Below are 27,758 nucleotides of genomic sequence, written 5' to 3' on the forward strand. Positions count from 1 at the left end.
GGGAAAGGTAGATCATCTGCCCGAGTGTGAGCGCTGGAACCCCAGCAGGGGCTTGAGGACTCTGCCCGCCAAGGGGTCTCATATCTGCGTATAGCTCTGAGGAGGTCACTGGGACTTCTCTGGACTGGAAAGCCGTGCCCCGCAAGCCTGTCCATGCCTAGCGCCACCCCACGGCCTCCCCGTGCCTCCTGCCATAGGATCCCAAGAGGCGCTTCTCACGGGTGGTCCACGTGAGAGCCAAGTTCTGAAGGCCATCCCGAAGCTGTTCTGGGAGCTTCTTCTGATCTGACGGCTGTCTAAACTTGTGGGTGAGCAAAGGGCCTGTGCTACTGAGCAGTGGTGACCGCACATCCTCTGGGGCCCTAGGCGGCCTGGGGAGATCGGAGCCAGGCTCCAGCTCTCCCCAGCGTCTCCCTCTGGGCTCAGAAGCCGGAGAATCGGGCGTCATAGTGGAGTCTGAGCAGGGAGTTGAAACCCAGGCTTTGGCAGGTTCAAACTTCAGCCAATTACTGTGTGACCCCAGGAATGTGACCTCTTCAAGGCTTTCTGTTGTCTGTAAGATGTGATAATCACAGCAGTCTTCTCACAGGGCTGCTGGGAGGTGAACTCAACACGAAACAGGAAGCCCTGCGGAGCCCCCGACACAGGTACACAGAGGATGGAACCCCCATCCCCCCACCCCCACCCCCGCCTCCCCAGGGTGTCCCTTGCTTTCCCGTGTCACCACTGCCACCTACAGGTAAACAGCAGTCCACGAGCCATCCTGGTCACTCGATGCCCTGGGAACCTGCAAACACCCAGCTTTATGATTTGGGGCTTCTGCACCACAAGGGTCTCCCTCAGAGGGAAGCCCCACAATGGCCTGGCCCACATGCAGGGCAGAGGCACCGCTTCCTCGGGGATCCAAACACTGAAGCTCCCAGGTCTCAGAGCCCAGCTATAAGGTTCCCCACGAGTCACTCACGGTGGATGTCATGTTTCCCAACTCTGGACGTGGGCCCTGGGGCAGGGGGCCCAGAGCACTGCCTGCGCCCCACTAGCCACACCGCTGACCCCAAATCCCCCAGCTGCTGAAGTCACTCCTCCCAAACGGGGGTTTAGAGAGCACACCGTGGCCTCTTCACAGACACCGTCTTATGCGCCACCCCCCTCCGAGGCAGCCCTTGTTGGAGCGGAGAAAAGGGAAGCCGAGGGGTGAACAGCCCAACTGCACACAGCCGGCAGGGAGCACCAACCAAGGTCATCCTGGAGCACGAGGCCTTGGACCCTGACACTCCGGGCAAGGCTGGGCCTTGAGCATACCTGGGCCCCCAGCCCCAGACACAGCCGCACACCCACCCCCCCCAATCTCACAGGTGAGCTCAGAAGAGCTGGCTGAGAAGCGTGCAGAGAGTAGGGTGAGGGGTCAAGTGCAGTCAGGTGCTCCCCTTGTTGTTGTTTGTTTTTAAATTAATAAACTGTCAATACTGGAATAATTTCAGATTTACTGAGAAGCTACCAAGATAGTACAAGGATCACCAAGGGCTTGTCTCCCATTTTCTGCTCACGTTAACATCCTTCAGGGCCACCGTTCATGTGTCAAAACTGAGACACTAACAGCAGCTCAGGACTACTCACTCCTATTCAGAGTTTTCCAGTTTTTCCACTAAGATGCCCACTTCTGTCCAGGATCCAGTCCAGACCAGCACGCTGCATTTAGGTTTCTCCTCACTTTAAATGTCTACTTTCTTTAAAGACTGGCACATTCATAAAATCCTGAGCTCAGTCTCCCACCCGGAGAGCTCAGTTCCGAAGGGCAGCGCCCTGCCAGCCGATCCCACACCCCATCCCGGCTGAATGAGGACACCACGTCCTCCCAGACCCCGACAAAGGAGCCCTTCAGGCCAGCCCAGCAGCAGAGAACAGAGGCTGGTCATCCATGCAGGCCTGGGCTGCTGGTCCAAGTTCTTTCTAACTGGAATTCCCCTGAAAGGCTCAGGGTGGTGGCGGGGGGAGCAGTCTATAGCTTTAAATACATGTTCTCTAGAGGCAGAGCCTGGAAAATCCCATGGAGAGAGGAGCCTGGCAGGCTACAGTCTATGGGGTCACAGAGAGTCGTACATGACTGAGTGACTTCACTTTCTTTTCTAGAGGCAGAGCCACTGGGGTCTGGATGGGGAATTTCCCCAGGTCTTGTAAACAAAGGTGTGGAGAGGAGCTGGGGGAGACACGGACCTAGGGCTGGGGGACAGCAGGGGACCCAGGAAGAAGGCTGGGCGGGGGAGGGAGTCTCCGGCCATTATCCACTGGGCCAGTTGACAGGAAAAGGTCTCTTAGGGGGCCAGGGCTCAGATTAGGGCTGTGGGAAACGGCGCGGGTGTGCAGCCCAGTTGCACCTTGAGGGCAGGGGCAGGGGAAAGGGCTGGGCATCGAGGGCTTCCAGTTCAACCCCAACCTGACTGTGAGGCGTCCTCCTATGGCTCACTGACAACAACCAACACACACACACACTCACGGGAGAGATCATCCAGAGGGTCTATCTTCTTAAATGTTTGAATTTTCCCAACATTAATAATAAGTAAAACTTCAGTAAGAAAGGCACAGACTGCTCCTCCCTGTGGCCCAGCCAGACAAGCCCTGAGGAAATGCTGAGCGGGAGGGGAGCTGATTCGGCAAAGGTGCCTAACTGAGGAAACCTCTGCTGTTCCCACAGACGAGAGGACGGCCACTTGACAAGGTCCATCCATCTACAAGGTGCAAATGTACATGCCTTTTAAAAATGATAAATGCCTCGGCCTCGCCACCAAGTGGAAATCAGTGCAGGAATGCTAAGTGAACATCCAGAGTCAAAGTGCCCCGTGCAGACTGATCTCCGCCAGGCAGAAATGCGTGCTCGTGGGCAAAAACACATAGCCGGTCCACTCTGTGCTGAATGACCCTGCTTCCCTCCCTCTCTGGTCCCCCCACAGCCCCGGGGCCGTGTGGGGGCCCCTTTCAGAGCCCAGGGACTCCGTGGCACAGATGTCCCCCAAGCAAAACAATCTAAACGGCCACAGTCCAGTCCAAGGTTCAGTCTAGTTTGTTCTGTGGAGCCATTCCCACCTGCAGGGACCATTTGGGAAAGGCGTCCAGCTCAGGAGGAGTGCAGACAAAACCAAACCACCCTGGGCCAGGTGAAGCCGCGCTGTGCCCCTGCCAGCCAGCCCTGGGTTTCCGTGCCCAGTTCCCAACGCTCGCGCCCCAGGCACAGCCACCTGAGGCCAGGCTGGGGGACAAACACTGCCCTCCATGCGACGTCCCAGTGCTGACTCTGTGTCCCTCAAGGCCTGGGTGGCCCCCTCTGAGCAGCAGGCTTTGGGGGACATGCTTTGATACAGATATTCAAGAGAGAAGAGAGTAAGAAAGAAACCCAGAGAAGGCCATTTTTCAGGGCAGTGGTTCTCAGCTCTTTCTGGATGGAATGTTAAAAGAAGAGTAATTCCCTGTGAGCATCTGGGAAGATCTTTCCAGAAAAGTGTGCAAGTACTTAACTCAGCACACACTCTGGACGGGCTCCCCAAGAGCCCCACCCAGGTCGGAGAACACCCTGACTGGGACCATCTCGAGCGCCTCTGCTGCCCTGTTCATAAGAACACCTGCAAAGCGGAACGTGAATGTCCAGGGCAGCCAGGCGGCCACAGCGCTTCCAGGAGGGCCCCTCCAGGCAGGCGGGCAGACTCTCCACTGGTGGGTCTCAGCCACTGGACCAGGCGCAGCGGGTCTGTGGGACTGGGGTGCTGATGCTCACTGTGCCGTCGTCTCCCCGGGGGCTTCCTTAAGTGCCCCGGCAGCCGGGAGCTGCCCCCACACAGCCTTAGTCTGTTCTCCTGGGAAGAGCTGGTTCCAGGGTTCCAGGGAACGAGTGAGTCACCAATGACTGTGACGACGCCTCCCCCATCCCCCCACATACTCGGAGACTCCAGGATTCCTAGAGACCTGCTCATCCATTTCCTGGTACAGGACTCGTGGTCCCGGGAGCCTGTGGCTCACAGTCCATCAGCACCAGAAGGCCCAACCATCGCTGCCCTATCCTCCTGGCCCTTTGCAGCCACTCCTTGCGACTGTGCAAGGAAGTCAGTCCAAGTTTCTTCTCACCAAGTGTTGGAACACACGTAAAGGCCTGCTTCCAAAAGGAACTTATGGTCATTTTTGTAATAATTTATACTCAAGGTAAATGAAATGAAGACTGGTAACCATGTGGAATAAAAGAGGAAATGAGTTATGACAACTCCTGGCACCCCAGGTAAAGGGTACAGACAAGGAGCCTTGGTCCTCACTGTCTGACTGAGGGCAGAGTAAGCCACACGCCACCAGGAGGGCGGCCGTCTTTTCCTGATGTTGAGGGACTTGGAGGTGAACGTACCACCATCACTCCCATATTAAGGAATAATGAGCAGGGTCATATGAAACGTCTTGAAGACAGCATCATATAAAACGCAAAACGTTCTCCCTCCGCCTTCCTGGCGCCCATGCCCTCCCCAACTCACCCCCACCACCTCCCCAGCCTCCCCAGGCCCCCCGGGGACGGCATGGCTCCCCTCACCCGGGCTCCTCCAGGTTCCCAGAACCACTGTGACCTTCCCCAGCTCACCCGCACTCACTCTAGATCCTGCCTCTTCAAAGATCTCCCCGACTCCCAGTACAGAGGCCTCCCCCAGCACATCGCTGCGCCCCCACCGCCGCCCAGCACCAGCACCACAGAGGAGGCAGGTCACATGGCCTCGCGACGCCTGTGGTCAGGCCTAACTGAGTCCCAGTCTAACTCTGGTGGTTATCAGCTGTGTGACCTTGAGCAAGTAACTAGATTTCTCTGAGCCTCAGTGTCTACATCTACGGATTGGGAACAGTAACATCCATACCTTTCGAAGCTTCTGTGAGAACTAAGGCTGACCCAGAGCCGCATGCAGAAGTAGGGCAGGCATGGCTGTGACCATGGTTGGTCTGTGCTCCAGTTACTCAGTCGTGTCTGACTCTTTGTGACCTTGTGGACTGTAGCCCACCAGGCTCCTCTGTTCATGGGATTCTCCAGGCAAGAATACTGGAGTGGGATGCCGTGCCTTCCTCCAGGGGATCGTCCCAACCCAGGGATCGAACCCAGGTCTCCTGCATTGCAGGCATATTCTTTACCACTGCCCACCTGGGAAGCCCAATACTGTGGAGAGCCCCAGTGAAGGTGGTCCCTGAGGGCACCTAGAGGAGCATCTCCAGGATGCCCTGCACTGGGGAGCTCAGGAACACGGTTGTCTGAAAGTCTGACCATGTGGAATCAGAGACCCAACACATGGTGGACTCATGCTGGGCCCAGGTCTGGAACACGGAGCTCCTGACCCCAGGCCACGCTTGGTCCATGGGACACTGTCAGAACAGCCCCTACCCCAGGGGATCAAGGGCACTGACCTCCTGCTTCTCAAGGCAAAGACCCTCGTCCCCGTGAAAAGATCACTCTCATCACACAGGTCTCAATCCTCACGCAGATCACGCTATTACAACCTGGGGCGACCACCTCACCCGGAGAGCCCCTCTAGGGGAATGAGAGTGCACTTAATTGTTACGAATGTACACTGCTGACCAGAGCCTCGGTGAACTGCAGATACAATCTATCAGCTCTCGATGGCTAATTTGGTAGAACATGAATCTTGCGAGTTCTAATAATTCACAGGAGACTCCTGGAGCACTTACACGCTATATGTCTTCCACACTCATAAAACAACCATAATTACCTTTCACGGGTGAGATGGTCTAGTAATTCTTAAGTGATTTAACCTGAGAAAGTCTACAGAAAAAACTAATTTCAAAGAATTTTTGTCTCAAAAGAGGAAGATGAGACCAAGAACTGACGAGTCTGTTTTTTAACCTACTTGGCTTCATCCCCTGGGGACATGTGCATTGCAAGGACTCAGCCCAGGACAGCCGTGCAAAATTGTGTCCAAAATAGGTCTGAATTTTCTGTTTGGGAAGCTCCCTTCAGAAGTCCCATGACTGTGAGGGGAAGCCAGGACTCCCAGGGGCAGGCAGGCAGGGGCAGGGCGTGGGCACTCTTTGGAACCAGACAGTCCTGGATGCAAGTCCCACTTAAACACACTGGGGAAATAACCTAAACGGGAGAATAATTTGAAAAAGAACAGATATGTGTATATGACTGAATCACTTTGCTGTACACTTGAAAGTAACATAACGTTGTTAATCAACTATGTGTGCTTAGTCGCTTAGTCGCTCAGTCGTGTCTGACGCTTTGTGACCCTGTGGACTGTAGCTTGCCAGGCTCCTTTGTTCATGGAACCCTCTAGGCATAAAAAGTGGGAAAACAAACAAACAAACAAACAAACAAACAGGAGGGACTATCCCTGATGGTCCAGTGGCTAAGACTCCATGCTTGCAATGCAGGGGGTCTGGGTTCAATCCCTGGCTGGGGAACTCAATCCACATGTTGCAACGAAGATCCTATGTGCCACAACTAAGACCTGGTGCAGTCAAACTAAAAGAAAACACTGGTGAAACCGATTGATGTCGTTTCCAGGGCTCAGGAGAGCTCCAGGACCATAGTCCTTTATGTCTCAGTGCAGAGAATTCAGCAAGAGCAAAGTGGTAGATAAGAAGGGATTTATTAGGGGACTTCCCTGGTGGTCCAGTGGCTAAGACTCCATGCTCTCAGTGCAGGAGGCTGGAGTTCGATCTCTGGTCAGGGAACTAGATTCCACGTGCTGCAACTAAGAAGCTGCATGCCACAACAAAGACCTGTTGTAACCAAGGATATAAATAAAAAAAATTTTTTTAAGTAATCTATTAGAACAGGACACTTGTAAGGTTTACTAGCAGGCAGGCGAGAAAAGGCCAAACCCTGAGAACTTAGTGAGCTACAATTTTCTAATCAAAGGCAAAGTGGGGAAGGGAGAAGAACCTCTTTGTCTCTCTCCAGGAGACATCACGTTTCCATCATCAGTTCCTCCCCTAGTCAGGACAAGGAAGCTTACTTGTTGGTCAGGCCAGGACTGTCATAACGCTTTGGAAAAGTATTGTCAGGTCGCAGTACAAAATGAGGGTCTTTCATTTTGAAAAGTCACCTTCCTGTAAATGATTGCTTTTTGTGTGCACAGAGCCTGTTTTGGGGGTCATTAACTTGATGACACCATGGGGCAGGTGTCAGAAATGACTCCTGGCATTTCTCGCCTGCCCTTATTCTCTACTACTGTTTTATCGTTTTGGGGGCGTTGTGCAAAGAACATGTCTTAGGGGCCAGAGAACATGTTTTGGGGGTTACTAACTCACGGAGCTCACTGGGCAGGACACGGGCCTCATGCCACCATTCTTTTGTTGTTTGGGGGCATGTCTCCTGTTTCTGTTGTACTGTTTTGTTGCTAAGCAAACCTGCTTTCTTGAGTTATCATTAACTTACAAGGGTCTCCCATATTTTTCTATTTACAATCCCCTAGGGGGACTAACTACTTAATCACCTATTTTGTCCCTTCATTCTGTCCCTACCACTGGGATGTTTTTTAACCTCCTTCCTCAGTGTTCTCCTATATAAAATGGGGACAATATTAATGAATATGGAAATGATTTACTGTACATCAGATCATTTGGGGAGTTTTAAAAATACAGATTTGTGAGTCCCATCCCTAAAGATTCTGTTTCAGTGAGTCTGATGTGGGCCTGGAAATCTGTGGGGATTTAAATTATTTTTCATTTTTAATTACACAATATGTAAATACATTTCCCCCTTGTAAAATATTAAAACATTACCTTATCAGTTATGATTGCATTCAGCTGCAAGCAATTAAAAAACTTAACAGTTGCTTAAGCAGATGGGGGTTACTTTTCTCACAGAATAAGAACCTGGAAGCAGGCAGTGCAGACGGGAGCAGCCCCATCAGGCCCCCAGGCATGATGGGATCCGTTTGTCTTCCTGCTCCGCCAGCGCTGACCGGTGGCTTCCGTCCCTGGACCCATGAGGCGGCCACCGCCCAAGCAGACAGAGTCCTTGAAACAGGCAGGAAGAAAGCACAAGGGCCAAAGGGCTTTGCCATTTACTGCTGAAGAGGGCTGTTCCTCTCAGAGGCCAGAACTGTGCCCTATGCCATGCAAAGCCATAAGGGAAACCAGGTAAGAGAATGTTCCAGCTGGGCCCAGAGCCCCGCCCCAGTCAGGGGGAAATGAGGAGTGTCCAGCACAGCCACTGTGAGGGTTGCATCCTCTGACCCTCCTCCCCAGGCCTCGTCCATCCCGGCCTCATGGGCGTTTTTTTACCAAGTCCCCTGGGGTCTGAGCATGGCCGCCGTGCTCACGAAGCTCTCGCCAGTTCAGAGCTGGGTGGCCAAGCGCCCCAGGGGCCTGGGGACGTGTCCTCTCACCTCTCCCCTCACCTGCAGGTTAGCCAGGAAGCCTGCTCTCCCCCACTGCAGCCACATCTCAGGTTCAGTAATCTGAAACATCTGAAGAATGTGACGGGGGGCTCCAAACCTGGCTGAAGCCATGAGGCCCTGACTGAGATGACAGAGTGTCCCCTGAGGGGACCGAGGCCTGGGGAGGCCTGCCTGCACTCCTGGACCCACGTGGCTGCTGGGTAAGTGGTGATCATGCCCAGTGGGAGAAGGTCAAGGTAAAAATTGTACACACAGTTTTATGTTAAACACTGTGCTCCCATGGACGGAGAAAGGCCTGGAGCGCCAGCCCAGGTTGTAACCAGGCAGACACCACAGGGTGAGAGCAGCCATGTCCAAGACTGCTTTGATATTAAAAAAAAAAAAATTATTGGTTTTTGGCTGTGCTGGGTCTTTGTTGCTGTGAGGGATCTTCTCTGGTTGTGGTGATCCAGGGCTACTCCCTAGCTGCAGTGCAGAGGCTTCTCTTATTGTGGAGCACAGGCTCTAGGGAGCACAGGCCCAGGCGCTCTGCAGCTTGTGGGATCTTCCCGGGTCAGGGACTGAACCTGTGTCTCCTGCACTGGCAGGCGTATTCTTTACCACTGAGCCACCAGGGAAGGCCCCGCTTTGTTTCTCAGGGAAGAATTTTTCTATAAAAATGTGTACTTCCCTTGTAACCAGGTTTAGGTCATCAGGAATCATCAGGAATCTGGAACAGTTTGGGGAGGGCTCTGGTGGGTCAGGCTTGCCAGGTGGTTCAGTGGTAAAGAATCCATCTGCCAATGCAGCAGACGCAAGAGACTGGGCTTCGGTCCCTGGGTCAGGAGGATCCCCTGAAGTAGGAAATGGCAACCCACTCCAGTATTCTTGCCTGGGAAATCCCACAGACAGAGGAGCCTGGTGGGCTACAGTCCATGGAGCTGTAAAGAGTCTGATATGACTGAGCAGCTAAGCACTGGTGGGTCAGCTCTCCCAGTTCTGTTCTTCATGTAAAATTAAATGTCAAAGAGGGGGGACTCTAGCCTCAGCAAAGGCACAACCAAGACAGGGCCCAGCCATGATGGTGGCCTTGCAATACCCTGACACTGTTCAGATTTCACAGGGAAAGGGCTCAAGGCCCCTGCGGTTCCAATCCAGAAGCTGCAAAGACAGTGCGGGTCATTACTCAGCCACCACACTGCCTGCACCCCGACTCAGCAACCCAGCTGCACACAGCTAGCCAGCTCCCTCTGGGTGAGGGTGGGCAATGCAGGGGACCCTGTGCAAAGAGGCAGCCAGCTAGGAGGTAGCATTTTCCAAGAAGGGTGCATTCTTGACCAGCAGCCCCCATTTTCTCAGGAGGCTTCCAGGGCATCAGAAAAGCCTGCAATAAACCCCTTCATAGACAAGGCAGGCAGACCATGAGCAGGGCTGAAAAGAAACCTTGTCCCCAAGGCCTGGTCTCACTCAGCTTCTCTGCTCCAGCCAGTGCCCATGGCCTGCAGGCAAGACCAGCCTGGACAGGCTTCTCCTCAACAAAGCTGACTCGGCCACTGGGGACCCCTGACCCAGCTGAGTCTACTGCATCCTGAACCTCTTCATCAAATGTGACGGCAGAGAAGCGACCTCCATGGCCACTCATTCTGCTGTCTCGGTCAGCAGACCCTGAGTGTGCCCTGGTTATAGGGCAGCTCGAGAGGCCTGGGCCCCACCTCCCTCGCCGGGTCTCCCAGGGCTCCTATGCAAAGCTGAGCCACGAGTCTGGCCTCGCCACCCGCAATGTCTGCAGTGACAGGGCTCTGGGACCCACCAGGTCAAGTCACAAATAAAGAAACACAGTTGGAAAATCAACATAAAAATATCCAACCTCAGCAGGAATTAAAGAAATGTGAATTTAAGTGAAAGGCACTATCTCCTGCCAACTTAGCCAAGTCTGTGAGGAACTCTCTCTCGTATAAAGGGCTTAACTGGCTCCGTCCTGTCCACCCTCCGCCCAGCAGCCAGGTGACCCAGCACACAGGCTCCTCAGTCACTGCCCCGCTTGGAGCTCCTCCCTGGTTTCTCTGTCCATTTCAGCCAAGTCTAGGCTCTGTCCCCAGACCTTAGTTGCTCCCCTCACCCCTGCCCCGTCCCCTCCCATTCCCCCACCCACCTCCTCTGGCCTCAGCTCCCCCAGGTCCATACCCACCGGCAGCTCTGGTCTCCCCCACCCCACCATATATCTCCACCCTCGGTCACGATCAGAGTGTGCCTTCTGAGCCCTCTCCCAGGAAGCCTTCCCAGCCCCATGCACACCTGAACCCATGCCAGGTCCCCAAAATGCTGAGAAAAGAAAAGGCAGCGAAGCTTCCAGGGAGAGAGACCCTTAGAAAGGAGCTACCTGTCTCACAGGGTGATTTTGGGGAACAGGGGTTCACTATCACAACCTGAAATGCAGACAAAGACTGAAGCTCTCCCAGGGTTTGCTGCTGCATTAATTGCAACAGCCAGGAAAAAAATAAAGGCAACAACCTGAATGCCCAGCACTGCTGCTGCTGCTGCTAAGTCGCTTCAGTCGTGTCCGACTCTGTGCGACCCCATAGACGGCAGCCCACCAAGCTCCGCCATCCCTGGGATTCTCCAGGCAAGAATACTGGAGTGGGTTGCCATTTCCTTCTCCAGTGCATGAAAAGGAAAAGTGAAAGTGAAGTCGCTCAGTCGTGTCCGACTCTCAGCGACCCCATGGACTGTAGCCTACCAGGCTCCTCCGTCCATGGGATTTTCCAGGCAAGAGTACTGGAGTGGGGTGCCATTGCCTTCTCCAATGCCCAGCACTAAGGTACAGTAAATCACAATACAGCCACATGATGGAACATGGCGTCATCATTTAATACCTGGCCAGGGGAGGTCTCCTGTGCCCCCGTCTACACGCCCGGGGCAACGCTCCAACCTGCAGGACAGCGGGGATCAGCTCTGGCCTCTGAGCCCAAGAGTAGGTGGCACAATGCAGCTCCCAGGGTGGGGTGACAGTGATGCCGTGAAGGACCCTGACAGGCAGACTTCCTCTGAAGAACTTGTCTTCCCCCATAATCGAGGCTCTTGCAGCTGGTCTGACTTCTCCCAGGCTGCAGAGTGAGGCCAACCTCTCCTCCCACATGCTGCTCGCGGTGGGCTCTCAGAGCTGAGAGGAGCTGGAGCCCTCACCCGGGGCCACCCGGCCGGCCACCACAGTGCTCTTCCTGTCTGCCGCCTAGCGCCCTCCCATGCAGGGGGCTGAAGGAAAACACACAAGGGCCGAGCCCAGGCCAGGGCCTCCAAGTCAAAGCGACCATGTCACTCTTCTCCCGGGGAGACCAGTCAGTGAGCAAGGACGTCAAGGAGAGGCCGGAGGGACATAAGACTGGCACCAAGTCTTATGAAGCCTTCTGTGTGCCCTGCCCTGGGACAGGCCCTTGAGGGAATAGAACCCAGTTTGGAAACCATTCACAACCTGTAAAGAAGCAGGGGATCCAGGACCTGATCAGTAGTGGTCATGAATGTCACAGGATGACAGCAGAGGCCCCTGCCTCCTTGGGAAATTCAACCTGAACTTGGTCAGATGGAGGTTTACAGGAAACACAGGAACATGTGGCCACATTAGACGACACCACGAGATGCAATCAGCACAATCCAGGCCGTGGGAAACTCAATAGGGCCAGTGACCTGGTTTCTTCGACATACCAACTGCAGTGAAGTAAACAGGGAGGAGGAGCCTACAGACTAAGAGACAGAAGAGACACATCACCCACCTGCAATGCGGAGCTTATCAGGGCCTGTTGAAACAGACTTTAACACAACGTGTGACACGACATCAGAAGACAACTAGAAACATGACTGCCCTGGTGGCTCAGATGGTAAAGAGTCTGCAGGAGACCTGGGTTCAATCCCTGGGTCGGGAAGATCCCCCGGAGGAGGGCATGGCAACCCACCCCAGTATTCTTGCCTGGAGAATCCCCATGGACAGGGGAGCCTGGTGGGCTACAGTCCACAGGCTTGCAAAGAGTCAGACACAACTGAGCGACTAAGCACAGCACAGAAACGTTAATGCCGACTGAATAAGCAATACTGGGGAATTACTGTTAATTCCTGAAGTACAATGGTATTATGGTTGTTTTTAAAAGAGTTCATTTTCTTTCAGAGACACACATTGAAATATATGGCTGAAATAATATGATTTGGGGGATTTACTTCAAAATAATATAGTCCAGGAGAGTGAGGAGATTGGCATGTTGACAAAACAGGCCATGAGTTGATCACTGCTGAAGTTACACAAAGGGTTGAATGGAGTTTCATTATAGTATTCTCTTTTTAAAAATGTTTAAAATTCTCCGTAACTCATTTTAAAAAGTAAACCCAGGTTTGAAGAAAAGATTGACATATTGAATGTTATCAGAGAAAAGTCAAAGTAAAAACTAGAGGGCAGGGGGAATTCTCTAGCAGTCCAGTGCTTAGGACTCTGGGCCTCCACTGCAGGGGGCACAGGTTCAATCCCTGGTTGGGGAACTTAAGATTTTGCAAGCTGTGCAGTGTGGCCAAAAAAACAAAAACAAAGAAAACAACTAGAGGGCAGAGATGGTAAATGTAACGGACGTTTCGGTGTGAGAGATACTCAGACTCAATAAACATCCACTGAGTGCCTGCCTTGTGCCTGCCTCTGCAGTGTGCACCTCACTAACCAGCCGCCTGATCCCGGCCCCTCAGCCTCCTCACCTGTGAAGCGGGACATTAAGGACTCCGCCTCACCTGCAGGTTACTAAGACGAGATGGAGATGTGCTTACAGGTATTGAGCACTTAAGAGTAGCACGTGGCGTGCAGCAAAGGCTCTCAAGACCAGCTGTACCCAACTTCACAAGACAAACGCTCATGGCCTCATTTGGAGCTCAGGCTCCAGAAGCAGCCCCCAGCTCGCGAGGGCAGGGGACCAGGGCTGCTAGGAGCATACGGAATGGTCATCTGGGAAGAAGCTAGCTCTGACCCTGGATGGAGACCGGGACTGAGACGAGGCTGGAAGAAGCTGGGAAGAAAAACACCGGAGGCCTCAGAAATGCCACTCTGATGACTTTCAGGGCAAATTCTTCTCCTAATTAAAGACTGGCCTCCACAGCTGTCACTGGGGCGACCTTGCTAATTCAAATAAACAACCACGGGGTTTCAGAGGAACAATTTTAACCCCACTTTCCCATAATAAGCATTCTGGATTTCAGCCCAAAGCTTTAGCTGGTTACGTGTGGGGGTCATTCTAACAAATTGTTTTTCTGGCTGGGTCCCAAGAGAGCCAGGCTGTCATTCCAGCAATGAGGTAACTGGTTTTGCTTTCCTATCCAAAGCGGGGGCTTCTCCACAGGGCTTGTGAGTCTTACCTGTAAAGTCTATCCCGCTGGGGCTCTCCACCTTCCCCTAAAATCTGTTCTGGGGCTTGGTTTGGGGAAACTACACTGGTGAAGGTGGCTATCTAGATGTGACACACCAGGACACCACCCCCCCCAGAGAACACTTCTCCAGGGAAAAGCCATCCTTGCCTATCCCCCTGGGGTGGCTGAGCACCCGGGGGGGAGCCCCAACCCCTGGCAATCCTGCTTCTCAGTGATGGAGGTCCAGAGGCCTTGGTGGACGTGCAGGAAGAGGACTGGACGTGGCCTAAATGTGCCGTTCAAGTCCTTGCCTTGCCCTCCAAGGGCCACAGACAACTGGCTTGTCTGCTCAGCTTCCTCGTTTGGTAATGGAGAACCTCTCTGAACAGGTGCACAGAGCCAGACAGGAAGCCCAGACCTTCCAGAAGAGGGTTCCGGGTCAGTGGGTCCCCTGCCCGCAGCACTCCTTGCCTGATCTGGGGTGTTTGTGTGTCCAGACCAAGGCACCGGGGAGCAATGGGACTGGATGAGCCTGGGTCTGATGTCCAGTTCGGCAACATCAACCTCACACATTCTGTTCCCAGCAACTTTACAGTTGGAACATCTGCCCCTCACTATCCTGACTGGAAAACAAGCCTCCACAGGTGACCAGTGACCCTCCTGAGCCTCAGAGCTTGCCTCTTCCCACTAGGACTGAGCAGAGTAGGGCTGCTGCGCCCGTGTTTGACCTGCCCACCCAGTTTCTCTCCACTGCAAGGCTGAGACCGTGGGAGGAATGGGAAGGAGGTGGGGGATGCAGACAGGGGTCTGCGGAGACCCCACACGTGGCCATCAGCTTCCAGAAATCAGCACTGGCTGGAATGCCAGACAGAGGCAGGACCAGTGAACTTAGTCGCTGACCCACAACCAGCTCCTTCTCTTCTCGAGGCCGCAAAGCTCGGGTCAATGATTAGCCATCATGAAGGTGGGGGCTGGTGGGTAGTTACACCTGGGCTCAGACCCCTGGCTCTGTAATTCATTTGCCCCAGGAGCTCAGGCATGCTACCTAACCTTGGTTTTAAACCTCTGTCATTTCATTTGTAAAATGGGGATAGTAGCTAATACTCTGCAAGATGTATTACTGAAAGGATGTTCATGATAAAATCTACCGAGTGCTGAGTGACATGTATGGACACACCCGGTCTCATCTAAATCTTAAAACCGGCCTATAAGGGAGCTCTGCCCCCGTTTCTATTTTTGCTATTATTTAAAAAAAATATTTATTTGGCTGTGCTGGGTCCTAGTTTTGGCCCATGTGGGATCTAGTTCCCTGACCAGGGATGGAACCTAGACCCCCTGCTTTGAGAGCTCAGAGTCATAACCATTAGACCACCAGAGAAGTCCCTGCCCCTGGTTTTATTTTTTTCTTAGATAGGAAGAGATTTTATTGATTTCAAGTCAGATTCGGTGGGGTCTGATCATTCAGTGATCTTCCTTCCTCTTTTTAAAGTTGAGGGCCCCAAGTCCCAGCCTAAGCCGCTGCCTCAAGGACAGTGCTGAGTGTCCAGCCCATAGGGCCCTGGGCTCACCTGCCCCAGGCCGTGTGGTCAGAGCCACCTCGGTGCCGGGTGTGTGGTAGGTAGCAGAGGAGAGGGAGCTGTGAGGTTCTCAAAAAGGCCTCTCCAAGAGCCCTGCTCACAGCAGCCCTGGGCATAGAGCTTCCTCCCCGACCAGACTGGCGAGATGGCTGGGGCTCATGGGGCCCAACGGGAAGCCCTGACCTTCAGAGACGCGCACATCACCGTTACGTGAGGCCTGGAACCAGCTTCCAGACCCTGAGGTGGGAAGCGTCCAGGAGACAGAGTGGAACTGGCCAGCTGTTGAGAACTGTTGAAGCCCAGTCATGGAGCATAGAAGCTCATTACACTGGTTTCCCTGTTTATGTTTCAAATTCTCCACTGCTGCTGCTGCTACGTCAGGAAAAACTAAAAACACAGCCTTCTCTCCTGGAGAATGTGTAAGGTGGAGGAGGGTCTCAAAGTGCGTCCCCTGGGATCTGCTGGATGATGGCTCTGAAGACCGGTCCCTCTCCTGCTCCGCACAGGGCCCAGCCTCCAGGGGACCCACATGAAGTCTGGAGCAAGGTGGTCTCCACTGAGGGCCCTGTGGTGCCAGGTACTCCAGCTTGCTGTGGGGGCGGGGAAAGGGTGAGCCCCTGCCCCGGGGTCCCAGGAGGTGTCAGAAGGGGAGCAGACTGGGTGGGGTGCAGAGGCTCTGGGCAGCAGGGAGGATGGAGGAACAGGGTGGGGTGGTGAGAGCTGGAGCAGGGTGGAGGCCCGCCTCGGCCCCTCAGGATGGGATGCTGCTGCCCCTCTCTGGCAGGCCCCCCACATGCTCCTCCCCTAAGAGATGCCCGACCGCATGAGCACCACCCCCACACACACACATTTAAGACTGCCCCAGCTTCCCCCACCTTTTAATAAATTTTATTGGATTTACAATGTTATGTTGGTTTCAGAAGTACTACAAAATGAATGAGTTATACATACACATATACCTGCTCTTTTTTAGCTTCTTTTCCCATATAGGTCACTACAGAGCATTGAGTAGAGTTCCCTGTGCTGTCCAGTAGGTCCTTGGCAGTTACCTAGTTTGTATATGGTAGTGTGTTTATGTCAATTCAAATCTCCCAGTTTATCCATCTCCCACCTTATCCCTGCTAACCATAAGTTTGCTTTCTACATCTGTGACTCTGCTTCTGTTTTGTAAATAAGTTCATTTGCCAAGTGTTCCCCTTGACTCCAGACAAGGTTCAAGCCAGGGTGACTGTCCTTGCTGCCCTCTGCTCCAGGTCCCCCCAAGACACCCAGAACTGTGTCCTCTCCCAGCCTGCCTCCTCCCTGTAAACCTATGAGGGGTCCAGCTCCGAGCACCTCCTCACTGGGCCCCACACAGCCTGCACTGCTCTTGTTTCTGGCCGGGGCAGGGAGAGGCCCCCATCAGTACAACGAGCAATGGAGACCACATGACCATCATGACCTTTAGTGACTTTTAAGAATGCGGCTCCTGGGGAGGCGGTGGGGGTGGGGGTGGGGGATGAGTCTTGGTGCCCGGCTGCTGGGAGGGGCTGCCTGGCGAGCAGAAAGGTGAGGACGGCGCGACATGGAGCAGAAGGCTCCCTGACCTCGGCTGAGGCTGCCGGGCTGTGGTGCCCTTCATGCGTCCGTAAAACCTGAGGCCGCAGCAGGCATGCGCAGCGCCTCAACTGCTGTAATGGTTTCCTTCCAAGGGTTCCAACAAATGGAAAATGATAGCGACAGCTTGCTGCTCCCATTAGCTCCGTGCCTGCAAACCTAAAGAATATTTATGATCCGTGGGATCAGAGATTTGGTGTCTTAGCAGCAAAGAAAGGTCACGAAATGAACTGACACAGGCCATCTGCTCTGAGTGGGTTCAGAGACGCCCAATGCACAGCACCTGCTTCTCCCACACCAGGCACCAAAGGATGCTCTTTATTTAACTTAGAATAAAGCCGACGACCCCCACGAGAGGCAAACACTGAACAAAAACAAGCCAGTGCAAGGGCAGGGCAAGGCCCCTCAGGACGTGGCACTGGTGCCCCTGCCCCCAGCCCCTGTACCAGATGCTGGGTGACAAGGCTTAACGGAGGAGAACAAATGCTCTCGGAGATGTCCCTGTGGTTGTGAGGGAGAGGCACTTCCCTGCTCCTGCATTTTTCATGTGCCTGCTGCCCCTGCGTCCCAGTGCCCGCTTCTGACATTACAGCAGATGCCATGGCTGCCGCAGTCATCCTTCATCCTCAGGGGCCAATGGGAACGTACGCTTCCCCGTCCATCAGGGCTGCGGACGCCAGAACAGCTCATCTGACCTTTGCAAATACCAAAGGGTGGGTTTAAGGCAGAAAAAGGTAACGCACGAGTCTTTGGCTTTCCTTTCGAAGATGATTTTATGTCATTAGCCAAGAAACGGGGCCTATAGCAGGAACACGGTTAAAAATTGGGTAGAAAGAGTCAAATGGGAAGTGAGGTGGCCGCCGACATGTCGGCACACACACGTTTCTTGATGAATTATTTAACATATATTAAAAATATATATGACTCAGAAATCTCTGGGCCTGGGATTGAAAACATTGTCAAGCTGGGAATGAACAGCTCTCTCAAAGGACATACACACACGCATGCACACACACACACACACACACACACACAGAAACACGCGGATTCTGATGCCCAGCACCAGCTGGACTGCATCAGACAACAACAAGCTAATCCTGCTGCAAACCACAGATCTGTGTGGAGGTGGGACAAGGAGACAACCCACGTCACAGTGGGGCAAGTTCATTATCAAGCTGCAGCACATACACACCCAGTTTCCTCTCTATTTTAAGCCTGCAAATCTTAGTCAATGTTGATATTTTAGGAGCAAAAGTGACCCCTTAATATTCCAGGGAGATTTTCTTTGCCTGGCTCTGACTCAGCACCACACAAAACTAGATTCCAAGTAATCTGCATGATTCTGGGTTTTTCCACTTGAAAAAAAAAAAAATTATAGAGAACCCTGAGGACAGAGGAGAGAAGGAAAGCCACTCACATTAGCATGCCACCACCCCAGTTCAATGTTTTTATAATGGTTTTACAGAGACAGAACTCAGGTGCCATAAAGTTCACTCTTTGGAATTATACAGTTCAGAGGACTTCAGTACATTCCCAGACCACTGCAGCCACCACCACCAAACTCCAGGATACTTCCGCCACCCCAAAAGGACCCCTGGCCCCTGGCCCCCACACCCACTCACCTGCCCTCTCTGCAGGTCTGTGGTCTATCCTGGACATGCATGGAAGTGGAATCACACCACACGTGGCCTTTGCTGTCTGGCTTGTTTGTCACAGCATCATGTTTTCACCTAACTCAAGTTTTTAAAATATTTTAAAAATTTTATTTTTATTATTTATTTGGCCACCCTGGGTCTTAGTTGTGACATGCAGTATCTTTGATCCTTGTTGTGGCATGCGAACTCCTGGTGTAGCCTGTGGAATCTAGTTCCCCAACCAGGGATTGAACCTGGGCCCCCTGCAGTGGGAGTGCAGAGTCTTGGCCACTGGACCCAGCAGGAAAGTCCCCACCTAACTCAGTTTTCATTAGGGTTTTGCTAGTCTCCCTTCCCATCTGAATTCCTACATATTTAAAGTGTAATCCTCTGCTAACTTGGTAAAGTTGAGTAACAACATGTTACTGACCCTCAGTTGGGACGAGCAGTCCAGAAGCTAAAGGCTTCGGTCTGGTCCTCCAAGTGTGAGCCTATCACATTGGTTTAATTGTAACAGAGGGAACCTGGGGGTTAGGAAGACACTGCACAGCCTGCCAGCCACAGGGCAACCAGCACCACACGCAGTTTGCCCAAGAACAGAACCCAGAACCCCGAGCTGAACAGGAGGGCAAGCCACCATGGAACACTGTGAAAATGTCAGGGGTAAACTGTATGCCCCTAAATTCATACACTGAGTCTGGCTGCACCTGGAGGGGGCTCTTTGCAGAAGCGAAGAAGGTACAAGGAGGCCCTGAGGGAGTAGGCCCTGATGCAACCTGCCCGGTGTCCTCCTAAGAGGAAGTTGGACACACAGGGAGACATCAGGGACACTGCACACAGACGAGATCAGGAGAGGGCACAGCGAGAAGATGGCCGTCTGCATGTCAAGAGGAGGCCTCAAGAGAAACCAACCCTGCTGACACCTTGACCTTGGACATTCAGCCTCCAGTTTCTCCACATCCTTGCCTGCACTTGTTTTGCCCTGGGGTTTTGTCAGTAGCCATCCTCGAGGGTGTGAGGAGGCTGCACACTTTTGGGTGTGTCACTGAGCACCACAGAGATTCAGGGCAGGACGCGCACAGGGATGAAGGCGGAGCTCCAGGAAGGGTCCCGGGTAAGTGTGTGCATTTCTCGGTGGCTCCTGTTTGCTGAGCGATGATGCCGCATGGTTGGTGCTGTCACAAAATTGCTTTCTGGGAGGGAGGGTGGCCACCGGGCCTTAGGGATTTAGGGGCAGTAATGAAACACAGGGACTTAGGGTGGCTTGCGGCTGAGTGACAGAGCAGAAACCACAGCCCTCAGCTGGGCAGGTGGGCAGCAGCATTCTGGGCCTTCATGAGCAGATATCCTCCGGGGTTGGAGGGCTCTCGAGAGGCACCAGGAACCTGGCTGTGAGGATAGGTAGGAGCTGGCCAGAAAGAGAGAAAGGAGTTGGCAGAAGGAGCCTTTCAGCTTGAACTTCATCAAATGCCCACATGAGGAACCATCCTGAGGGGTCTTCAGTTTCACACCTTCAGAAGCTTAGGGAGAGGGCGTGAATGGTACCCGTCTCAGAGCCCCCGAGGATGGGACAGGGCAGGTCAAAGGGGGGGCAGGCTCTGGGGTCTGGCCTCCACGACACCCTGGCAGCCCCACCTTGGTGGTCAGGGAATGCCTCTGAGGGAGCAGCAGGGTCCTCCTGGTGCCTCGTGTGTGGGGTGGAGGGTCTCCCCGCAGCAGAGCCACATCCACAGCCTTGCTCATGAGACAAGAGGTCTGTATAAAGTGAAATAATATGTGTGCATCCTTGTTTAAAAATCAGACAACACGGACAGGACACAAGTCCCCTTGTGTAAAGTGCGAGGTCCCCTGCCCCGTGGCCCCATCAGCTGCTGAGTGTGGGTCTTGCTCTGTGAAGCTCATGGTGTAATGGGATCCGACCCCAGGTCTCACTTTACACCCACGTGTGAACCTGGCTGTGTGCCTGCCCCTGGGGGGCATGCACCGTCCTCCTTGGGGAGATGGGGTTCTGTTCTCAGAAAACTGCTGTGGTCGCATGTGCGTCCACCTGACATTTCTGTGGATCAGCTCCCTAGAAGGCAAGCCTGGGTCAGGTCGTAGAGCATCTGAAACTCCGTCAGTGATGTCGGTTCCCCTCCAGAAAGGTGTAGTACTGGACACCCTCTCTGGCCACGCTCCCATGAGCCAGCCCCTCAGGACCAGGATGGAGGGCTGGGTGTGGGTGAACAGAATAGTCCGTCCCTCAGGCTCCCAGTGGAGTCTGGACGAAGAGCCCCTTCCCTCAGCTCAGAGGCCCCCTCCACACTCAGATCTGTGCCAGGATGGACACGTGAAGACAGTTCCCGGGGAGTGACTGGGGCACCTGAGTGGCTTTGTGAGAAGTGCACACACCACCCGGGACCCTGGTGCTCCGCCTTCCTCCAGACACATGTTCTGCATTGAGTTCTGGACAGCATTGAGTCTCTGGGGGCTCAATCACACCGCAGAAGTGTGCACCCTCCTCACACCGTTGAGGATGGCTCCCATCAGAACACCAGGACATAACAAGTGCAGGCGAGGATGAGAGACTGGAGCCCCTTGTGCACGGCTGGTGGGGGTGGAAAATGGTACAGCCACTATGGAAACGGTATGGAGGCTCCTAGGAAAAAAAACAGAAACAGAACTACCACATGGGCATGTTACACAGCAAGTCTACTGCCGGGTACGTACTCCAAAGAACTGAAAGCAGGGTCTTGAAGAGAAATCTGCACACCACGTTCACAGCGGCAGAAGGTGCGGGCAACCCATGTTCAAAAACAGATGGATGGATGCACAACACGGCCTACACATTCAATGGAGCATTGTGTGTATTCAGTTGCTCCGTTGTGTCTCATTCTTTACGACTCCATGGACTGTGCCCTGCCAGGCTCCTCTGTCCATGGGATTCTCCAGGCAAGAACACTGGAATGGGTAGCCATTCCCAGTCACAAAGAGACATACTGTTTGATTCCATGTATATGAGGTCCCTGGAGTCGTCACATTCATAGAGACAAAAAGTGGAAGGGTGAGTATCAGGGGCTTGGGGGGAGGGGATAATAAGAGTTACTGTTTAATGGGGACAGAGTTTCAGTTTTGCAAGAAGAAGGGTTCTGGATGTGGATGTTCTTAATGCCACTGAGATGTTCACTGAAAAACGATGAAGATGGTGAGTTTTGTGTCATGTAATTTTTGCCCTATTTTTAAAATATTTATTTATTTTTATTTATTTGGCTGTGATGGGTCTTAGTTGTGGCACACGGGATCTTCGCTCTTCATTGCGGCGTGTGGGATCTAGCTCCCTGACCAGGGATAGAACCTGAACTTCTGCATTGAGCATACAGAGTCTTAGTCACTGGACCACCAGGGGAAGTCCCAGCACAACTTTCTTTTTTTTAAGTTTGCAGAGCATTGTTCAGTGCCCATGAAAGTGAATCATGGAGGCTAAAAGTCTGAAGAAAACTAAAAGCTCCTTTGATTCAGGCCTTAAGCTTCAGATGTAGAAATGAACTTGTTTGACTTGCCCTTGTTACAGGAGTAAACGGGCTGGAGGTGACCCTTCTAGAGTCACATGGCAAATCAGTGCAGGACTCCGGCCAGCCCTGGACTGCCTGCATCCTGCCTGGGGGCAGCCCCTCTGTTCTGGACGGGAACCAGAAAAAGCAGGTAAAACAGAAGAGCAAAGGGGAGTTTATGAACTAACTTTTTCAACCAAACCTGAAACTAACCAGTCCCATGTGATTAGACTAAACATGATTAACTAAACATGATTCAAACAAAGCAAAAGTTATCTTCTTTTTTTTTTTTTTGGCCACATCGATCAGAATGCAGAATCTTAGCTTCCCATCCAGGGATTAAACCCGGACACCCTGTAGTGGAGCAAGTGAGGAGCCTTAACCACTGGACCACCAGGAAAGGCCCAGAAAGTTCATCTTCATGAGTCAGAGTCCTTGACGACGTGATGGATGATGAACTCCCAACCTCCCTCACCCCCCTGTGGACACAAACACCCAGGTGACTGGCAGGGCCCAAGGTCAGGAGAAGCCACCGGGCCCTTCCCCAGTGGCACCAGGCCTCACCAGTCAAGGGCTCTCCTGGGACACAACGAGACACATGCATTTGACCTTTGGCTCAGTTCCCAGCCCATGGCTCCTGACACCCTCAGACCCTCCAGAGCCTAGAGTACCCAGTGGTGCCCAGCCCGGGGTAGCTGCATGATGGAGCTGGATGCCAGAGAGACTGCCAGCAAAGGAAGGTGTTTCCTGCATCTTGTGAGCCATGCTGGCAAATCCTCAAACCTGGGTAGGGGCTCACAGGAACCCCCATCCACAGCCAGTTGGTCAGAAGTGCTGGCATCAAGCCGGAGTGGTCGGTGAGGCTGAGCCCTTACCTAAGGGCCTGTGACAACCACGGGCAGGCAGGTCAGAGTACATTGAACTGGACTGGATTGAGGATGCCAGCTGGTGTCAGAATTGACTGCTGTCGGGAAAACCCCACACGTCTGGAGTCAGAAGTGTTGTCTGTGTAAGAACAGCACAGACCCGCCTCTTTGGGCCTCCGTGTCCTCCCTTGTAAGGGCGAGGTGTTTGGGCGAAAGGTCACGAAGGCCCTTCCAGCGAGTTCAGTGACCCTCGAAACTGCTGGCTAAAGGGTTTCCAGAGTTAGCAGGGAGGAAACTCCCTCTCTGGAGGCTGACACCAGGCTCGTCCCTCCCCAGGCTGCATCTCCTGCCTCGAGCTGGAGTTCACGCGTGTCTCTCTTGGGAGCAGCAGAGACCTCCATGGCGTTGACCCCAGGCCCAGGTATGTCCCAGCTCCCAGAGGCGTGGGGCCCAATCCCCTGAGATGAGGAACCAGCCTCCCTCCTTACTCTCCACTCTAAACCAAAACCCCAGACAGAATTCTGAATGTGCCTCCCAGAAGACAAGGCCTGTGCTTCATTCCCAATTAAAGCAGCAGCTGGTGAGCCTGGAAAGAAAGCTGACCACACGGAGAACTCGTGTGTGTCCGCCCCTCTTCCTCCTCCCGACACTGCGGATCCAAAGCACATCTGAGGAGAATGGAACCCCAGGAAGACCTGGGTGTGCAGTGAGAAAGCACTGCTTCTCACCAAACTCCCCAGAAACTGGGAGGACGAGGATGTGTTGCCCCAAGTCACCCTGGAAACGGGTGACTAGCAAGTGACACTCAGGTAGGTCGGAACTTGAGACGATCAGTTTCACACTTTGAGCTGCAAGCACATTCACTCGACTCCACAGACAACCCCGGTTGAGGGGTGGGGACTCATATACTGGGTGCAAGTCCCTGCTCTGCCACTGGCCATCACAGGCCCCTGGGAGAGACCTGCCTGCTGAGCCTTGGCCTCCTCTTCCACCACACACTGTGAGCAACAGTGCTGCCTTGAGGGGCTGCTGCCTGTGGGGCTCTCAGCCAGCACCTGATGAGGAGTCAGGCTGACCAGCCCCACCAGTATCACCCTGCCTGTCCTCAGGGCACATGCCAGACCCTCTGAGAACAAGGGCAAGAAACCAAAGGCACAGGCAGCCACAGAGAAACAGACATACCATGCTTCACCAAGAGACCTGAACAGCTGAGTAAAAAGGCAAATCTAGTATCTAATAAGGGACTACTATCCAAAATATGGAGAGAACTCCTAAAACTCCCCAACGAAAGAAGTAACCTGCTTTTAAAAATGTGCAAAGGTTCCGAATAGACATTTCTCCGGAGATTTACAAACGGACAATCACCACATGAAAAGGTGCTTAATATCAACTGAAAACTATGGTGAGGGACTTCCGTGGTGGTCCAGTGGCTTAGACTCCGTGCTCCTACTGCAAGGGGCCCGATGTGATCCCTGGCTACAGGGGAGATCCTGCACGCCACCCAGCATAGTGAAAAAAATAAATAAAAACAAAAAACTGCAGTGAAATACCACTTCACACCCATTTGGATGGCTACTATAAAAAAATAAATGACAACTGTTGGCGAGAAAGTGGGGAAACTAGAACCCTACACATAGCTAGCAGGAAAGTAGAATGGTACAGTCACAGTGAAGGGGCACAGGACACAGCCATCCCACTTCCGGGTTTGTATCCAAAACAACTGAAAGCAGGGACACAAACACGGAATACCTGCTCACCCATATTCGCAGCAGCACTATTCACATCGGCCCAAAAGTGGAAGCAACCCGAGTGCCCACTGATGGACAAGTGAACACACAAAATGAGGTCTATACACACAACGGAGGAGTATTTGGTCTTAAAAAGGAAGGAGATTCTGACACAGGCTCCTCCAACATGAGTGAATCTTGAAAACACTGCGGAGTGAACAAGCCAGTCACAAGAGGACACTTCAGAATCCTTCACAGGAGGTGCCTGGAGTGGTCAGGTTCAGAGAAAGTAGAAGGGTGGGGGCCAGGGCCTGGGGAGGAGCAGCGAGTTAGGGGTGGGGGACAGAGTTCAGTCTGGGAAGACAAGAAAGTTCTGAGGACGATGGTGGGGACGGCCGCACAACAATGTGGGTATACTTAATGCCACTGAACGTTGTAAAATGGTCAGAACGGTAAATGTGTGCTATGCCTGTTTTTCTACAATTTTTAAGAAGTAAATAAATAGGAACAAATAAAAAACGAGTGCCGTCATGGAGCATGAGTCTGAATGATGCCTGGCAAGAATGGTAATGTGATGACATATTTCACTAAGAAGAAGTGGCAGGGCAGCCTGCTTGTCACACACATCCCTTCCCTGGATCCGGTCAGTGGATCCACACGTGGGCAGTCGCACACAGAGCTGAGACAGGACTGACTCTGACCCCAAACACAAGGTGCCCGTGTCAGAAGAGAACAAGCAGGCATAGGGCACCCAGGAGGCTCTGGAACACACAATGGGTCAGCGAAGGCCCCTTCTTGTCTACAGGGACCTGGCCAGGCTCATGGGCCACAGAGCTGCAGCACCGAGCTCTGGAGCTCTGCCCTGGGCGTGGCCCTCAGCTCCTCTAGGCCTCCAGATGCTCAACATGACACCACTGACTAACTGGAGTTTCCCCGAGAAAAAGTGTTACATGAGATACTGTGTGGATGGCACTTCGCAGGGTGCCCTACTTTCCCGGGCAGGGCCAGAAAATGATGGCCATTATTTTTAGCTTTGATAGATGCTGAAAACAAGCCTGAGAGAGAGGAACCTTTGGAGTGAGTAATGTACAGAGCAGACTCTACTGCATGCTGTGAAGATCATGGGGAAACAGAAGGTATCCATCCTGCCCTGAGGAAGATAAGGCCATAAACAGGACGGGACTCGCGGCAAACAACAGGAAACAGCACGGCAGGAGGAAGCGGCAGCGTGCAAACTGTGCTGGGCACCCACTCACATTCCCTCCGCTGATCTTCAGGAACCCTGGAAGGCGAGGCCAAGTGCATGAGCCAGACAACACACGCGGGCGTTCAGAGGAGACATGGCACCACAGACAGGTTGGTCTCGGAAGGCTGCTTGGAGGAGGTGGTGAGTTCTGACAGCCAGAGACTTGATGTTTAAATGGAGGAGATCAGAGACTCAGGGGGGTTCGGGGGAGCACTGAAATAGGCACCAAGGCCAAGGCTGGTTTTTAACAGGCCTCTCCTCAGGCTACAACGAGCAGGGTCAGCATGCTATTTTCTGTCCTTGCAGACTAGTAGGTTAACCTGAAAATTCTGAGTGACGTATCTCCTAGGTCAAGAGCAACAATGCTTAACCGATGCCCCTCTGGGCATTTATACCCACTCCCTTACCTGACACCCACTCGCCCAAAAAGCAGGCATATTATACAGAAATGACTTCCCTGGTGGCTCAGATGGTAAAGAGTTCACCTGCAATGTGGGAGACCTGGGTTCGATCCCTGGGTTGGGAAGATCCCCTGGAGGAGGAAATGGCAACCCACTCCAGTATTCTTGCCTGGAGAATCCCATGGATAGAGAAGCCTGGCGGGCTACAGTCCATGGGGTTGCAAAGAGTCGGACACAACTGAGTGACTGAGCACAGCACAGCATGTCATACAGAAATAGGCTAAGAGCACTCACACAACGCTGCCTCTCCAAGGCCTGAGAAAACAGAAGATGAAGCACACAGCCCTCTACTTACTCCACTCACTCTGTGAGATGAGGAGAATCTCAAAGGGTTTGTAAGAAAGCACATTATGGTGATTTTTCCCCCTTTCCATAAGTGTATGTTTTCAAGTTTTCTGCAGATGTCTGCACTGTGTCTTTAAAGCACATTTCCATGGGAACCGCTCATAGCCCCATCACATCCTCTAAGCAGGGCAGGCCCCCAGCCAAGTCCTGGGAGCCTCTCAGCTCGGGTCTGAGTGTCCGAGCTTGGAAAGCAGGGGGACATGAGCAGGCTGGTTACCCTACAACCATCCCAGCAGTTAAGGACGGGTGCTCTCAGAACCCCAGACTCCCTCCTGTGCCCTGCCCACCCGCCTGAGCGGGTGCCCTCTTGTCTCTCTGGGGGCTCCCTGGAAGGGCCCAACCCCAGACCTCGGGGAGCTGGCACTGTGTGCGCTGACTCCCCCGTCAGACCCCACTCTGCACAGTGGAGGCTTTCACAGTAAGACAGAGGTGGCCTTTCGGCAGCTGCCAAGGGGACCCTCCCTGCCTCTGTAATGACAGCCGTGCCACTCCCCTCCCTAGAAATCAGCCATGGCTACTCAGTGCCGTCAACAGAAGGGTCCAAACCATGTGGCCGACACTGGAAGCCTCGTCAATCAGGCCTGACACCTGTCTGCCTGGCCTCTCCCTGCTCTCCCGGCTGGTCTTACCCCCACCCCTCCACAACCAGCCTTTGCTCAGCGTGCCCTCCAAGCCTCCTTCTCCTCTCCGATAGGAGACAAATCCCACCCCCTGAGCGCCAGGTTCCTCCAGCCCCAGGATGCCCCTCCTCATCACCACCATCCTCCAGGACGGCAGCTGCAGAGTCAGGTCCCGTCTGCAAAGCAGAGAGAGTAGCACGCTCACAGCGGTGTTGTAAGAACTAAAGCAGCACAAGATACACAGCGCACCTACTGTGGTCTCTGGCACACAGTAAGCCAACACTCATCCTAAAACAGCAAAACCGTTAACCATTATTACTGCTGCTGGAGATGATCCCTCCTGTCCTCTATTTCCTTACTTCGTTTATATCTCCAATCTGCTGCCAACATTTGCCATCTTAACTGATTTAGGTCCCTGTCTCAGCTCCC

The 27,758-nt window shown here is 53.2% G+C and overlaps 1 protein-coding gene and 1 long non-coding RNA gene across 19 annotated transcripts in view; one reads left to right on the forward strand and one right to left on the reverse strand.

Annotated features, from left to right (window-relative positions):
* The window catches only part of TOM1L2 (target of myb1 like 2 membrane trafficking protein), a 73,546-nt gene that overhangs the window by 42,082 nt on the left and 3,706 nt on the right, over positions 1-27,758 (reverse strand). The window lies entirely within an intron of this gene.
* On the forward strand, positions 17,617-27,751 carry LOC145543097 (uncharacterized). Its single transcript, XR_014080438.1, has 2 exons — positions 17,617-25,885; positions 27,432-27,751. It is a non-coding gene; the product is annotated as an uncharacterized LOC145543097 (long non-coding RNA).

The sequence above is a fragment of the Giraffa tippelskirchi genome, chromosome 3 (assembly GCF_054371585.1).
Source record: "Giraffa tippelskirchi isolate mGirTip1 chromosome 3, T2T-mGirTip1v1.2.pri, whole genome shotgun sequence".
Taxonomy (NCBI): Eukaryota; Metazoa; Chordata; class Mammalia; order Artiodactyla; family Giraffidae; genus Giraffa; species Giraffa tippelskirchi.